The sequence below is a fragment of the Pan paniscus genome, chromosome 5 (genome assembly GCF_029289425.2).
Source record: "Pan paniscus chromosome 5, NHGRI_mPanPan1-v2.0_pri, whole genome shotgun sequence".
In the NCBI taxonomy this organism is placed as follows: domain Eukaryota; kingdom Metazoa; phylum Chordata; class Mammalia; order Primates; family Hominidae; genus Pan; species Pan paniscus.
The window spans coordinates 60,697,950-60,702,217 of NC_073254.2; the positions used below are offsets into that span (position 1 = coordinate 60,697,950).

General features: G+C 46.6%; 1 pseudogene; it reads left to right on the top strand.

The window, feature by feature from the left end:
- Positions 1–293: 293 nt before the first annotated feature.
- Positions 294–1,462, top strand: LOC100969169 (actin, clone 302-like; annotated as a pseudogene).
- The last annotated feature ends 2,806 nt before the right edge of the window (positions 1,463–4,268 follow it).

The window sequence follows — 4,268 nt, forward strand, 5'->3', positions numbered from 1 at the left end:
TCTTTCCAAGGCCTGTTACAGTGCCTGGCACAGGCACATAGTAGACCCTCAGTAAATGTTTGTTGAATGAATGAACGATGGTCTCTTCTCTCTGATGCTCTGAGATTGAGGAAATTGCTGAGAACAGATCAGGTAACGAGGCATTTTTTTTTCCATAAGAGGTAGAAAGTTTTTATGTAGTGTTGTATAAAATATTTTTCAGTTTTATGATAAGATTTATAAAGATGCTCAGTCATCGCCACCAGCACATGCACCATGTCCTCCCGCTGCTGCGTGCTCCTCTGCCAGTGGCAATGGAAGAAGAGATCCCCGCGCTCTTCATTGACAATGGCTCCGGCATGTGAAAAGCAGCTTTGCTGGGACAATGCCCTCCGAGCCATGTTCCCCTCCATCATCGGGCACCCCCGGCACCAGGGCGTGATGGTGGGCATGGGCCAGAAGGACTCCTACTTGGGCGACCAGGCCCAGAGCAAGTGCGGCATCCTGACCCTGAAGTACCCCATCAAGCATGGCATCGTCACAAACTGGGACAACATGGAGAAGATCTGGCACCATGTTTTCTACAACGAGCTGTGCGTGGCCCTGGAGGAGCAGGTGGTGCTGCTGACCGAGGCCCTGCTAAACCCCAGGGCCAATAGGGAGAAGATGACTCAGATCATGTTTAAGACCTTCAACACCCAGGCCATGTACGTGGCCATTCAGGCCGTGCTGACCCTCCACAGCTCTGGTTGCACCACTGGCATTGTCATGGACTCTGGAGATGGGGTCACCCACACAGTGCCCATCTACGAGGGCCACACCCTCCCTCACACCGTCTTGCATCTGGACCTGGCTGGCCAGGACCTTACTGACTACCTCATGAAGATCCCTACCTAGTGCAGCTATAGCTTCAACACCATGGCCAAGTGGAAAATCGTGCGCAACATCAAAGAGAAGCTATGCTATGTCGCTCTGGACTTCGAGTAGGAGATGGCCACTGCTGCATCCTCCTCCTCCCTGGAGAAGAGCTACGAGCTGCCTGACAGCCAGGCCATCATTATTAGCAATGAGCGGTTCCGGTGTCCGAGGCACTGTTCCAGCCTTCCTTCCTGGGCATGGAATCCTGTGGCATCCATGAAAGTACCTTCAACTCCATCATGAAGTGTGATATGGACATCCCCAAAGACCTGTACGCCAACACAGTGCTGTCTGGTGTCACCACCATGTACCCTGGCATCCCCAATAGGATGCAGAAGGAGATCACTGCCCTGGCATCCAGCACCATGAAGATCAAGATATCGTGCCCCCAGAGTGCAAGTACTTTGTGTGGATCGGTGGCTCCATCCTGGCCTCACTGTCCACCTTCCAGCAGATGTGGATTAGCAAGCAGGAGTACAACGAGTCGGGCCCCTCCATCATCCACCGCAAATGGACTGCCAGCAGATGCATAGCATTTGCTGCATGGGTTAATTCAGAAGTATAAATTTGCCCCTGGCAAATGCATATACCTCATGCTAGCCTCACGATACTGGAATAAGCCTTTGAAAAGAAACTGTCCTTGAAGCTTGTATCTGATATCAGCACTGGAGCATAGAACTTGTTGCTGATTTTGACTTTGTATTCCAGATAACTGTTGCCCTTGGTATTTGTTTAGTACCCTGTACATATCTTTGATTTCACCCCTTAGTACACGTGGCTTGGTCACTTCATGGCTGAGGTAAGAATGTGCTTGTGGAAGACAAGTCTGTGGCTTTGTAAGTCTGCGTGGCCAGCAGTCTCTGATCTGTGCAGGGTATTAATGTGCCAGGGCTGTGTGTTCTGGGATTTCTCTAGAGGCTGGCAAGGGCTCCTGAACCAGTTGTTTCTGTCCTACCAGTCTGTCAGGGTTGGAAAAGTCCTCCAACTTTTATCTTAAAAAGCAGGCTCCAATTTTTATCTTCAAGGGTACAGGAAAGAGAGAGGAAAAAAGGGCAGGGAAGGAAAGGCCCAGTGGGTAATGACAGGCAACCTGTCCCCAGAAGCAGAGAAGGGGATGGGGGGTTTCCATGTTCTTAGAATCCCCCCGACCTGATCTTCCTGAATTGGGCTGACAACCACCAGAGATTCCTTGAATCTTTGCTGCTGTCCTTAGACAACCATAGGACCCAGAATTGTCCCTATTGATATTTAACCTGTAGAAGACGACCACCAGAACCAATGGCATAAAATCACAGCCATACCTGCAGAACCCAAGGCTGGCTAGCTGCTTGGACTTGCCCAGTCACTCCTTAATCTTGATCCTAGCACTATGGGAGGCTGAGGTAGGCACATCGCTTGAGCCCAGGAGTTCAAGACCAGCCTGGGCAATATGGTGAAACCCTCTGTACAAAAAATACAAAAATTAGCCAGGCACAGTGGCATGCACCTGTGGTCCCAGCTACTTGGGAGGCTGAGGTGGGAGGATCACCTGAGCTCAGGAGGTTGAGGCTGCAGTGAGCCTCTGCACTCCAGCCTGGGCAACAGAGTGAGACCGTGTCTCCAAAAAAAAAAGTGACCCACATTTTACACATCTGCATTTTTACACCTCAGTTATTTTGTTAAGATTTTCCTCCAGTATTTATGACTGGTAGGTTAGCTATCTCTGGGCCTGAATAGGTCTGATACAGCCCTGTCTGAGCATAGGACACTGAGCTCTAGTATTTCTCATGTTTCTTTCTGCCTGTGGATCTATGAATCAAGGATCCCAATGCTACCATCCACTGTACAATTTCAGAAACAAAGCATGGCAAGGAGAGCCAGCAAGGATCCCAACTCAACTTACCTGAGCACGCCACTCCTGGCAAGATCTGCCCACTGTTCCAGGAACAGAAACAATGTTCCACACAAACCGAGACTGAGACTGTGTGCTATGGTGGAAATCACTGTGCTGGTAACAGACACAGCAGGGCTAAGGCTCATACAAGGACAGGAGTGAACAGCAATGCCTAAGCACTCCTTTCAGCCTCCCGGAGATTTCACTCTTTGTTTTATTTCTGCCAAGCTCTCTGGTGTAGGGTACTTCACTCTTGACATTAGCTAGCTTCCTGTGGTGTTAAATGAGTTCAAATACTACAACATGGGTGACAGAATTTTATAAACCCTGAGGCACGATGACAATGTACAGGCTGGCTGTAGCTATGGCCACTCTACCCTTTCTTCTTGTCCAAATGTGGGGTGCAGTGCAGTGTTGAAAACTGTAGGCTCTGGACTCAGACTACCTGACGTTGAAGCTTTAAGCTATTTATTTAACTTTTGCTCATCTAGGCTTCCTCATCTTAAAAATGAAGAAATACTAATAAGAATCAACTTTATGAGATGGTCTTGAGGTTTAACTGAGGAAAAATTCATGTAAAGGACAACACGGGGAACAAAATAGTTAATAGAAATATTAGTTGATATTCCTTAAGTGAACAGAGCTAGATGCTAACTTTTCTCTGGTTTCTTTTCCTTGATGTTATCTTTTCAACATGTTGCCTTGGCACTACCAGTAGATAGCCGTGGTCTAGCCAAAGGCCCGAATGAGAGCTATCTAGGGATTATGAGTTGTAACAAAACAACAAAATAGATAATATACTTCTGTAGGCCAGGGTAGATTACTGTTCTAAAGGATGTCACCTGTAAGGCCTTGAGAAAAGTATAGGCTGTTAGAAAACTTTCTCCCAGCACTGTTACCATTTATGGGAAACTGATAGAGATATAACATCTACATTTGCTTGTCTCATCTCTGACACATTTCTTATTGTGACACATCCCATTGAGAGAAGAACTGCAAGTCTCTTTTCAGGAATTGTATGAATTCAATTTTCATACATTGAGATGAGAGGGTATGAATGAGTATGAAGTAGAATGTTTCTTTCAAGAGGACTCTGAGTCCTCAGGCAGTCTAGGGGATAATCAATGATATTTCTAGTGAAGAAAATGACTATGAAAGAAAGTCATTCAGATTTCTGGCTGCACATGGTCAATTAAACTCATAGTTTATTTTTACTCTCTTCAAAACCTTGTTAGAAAAAGGAAGAATGTTATAAGCCCACAAGGACAGGAAGAATTGCAACAACATTTTGGAAGCTAGAACGCTGAAGAAAGTTTGTTGCTTACTTCACAGATTAGAGACAGCTGAAATCTAAGCAGGTTTCTTTGCATCAGCCTCCTCAGGAGGCAACCCAGGGGGATGATGCAAAGGAAAGAAGCTCAGTAATTTTAGGTGCCAGGTAACTCTGAAAGTGGGGTGAGGGTAGGACTAAAAATAGATTGTTTGACATAGAGAATAA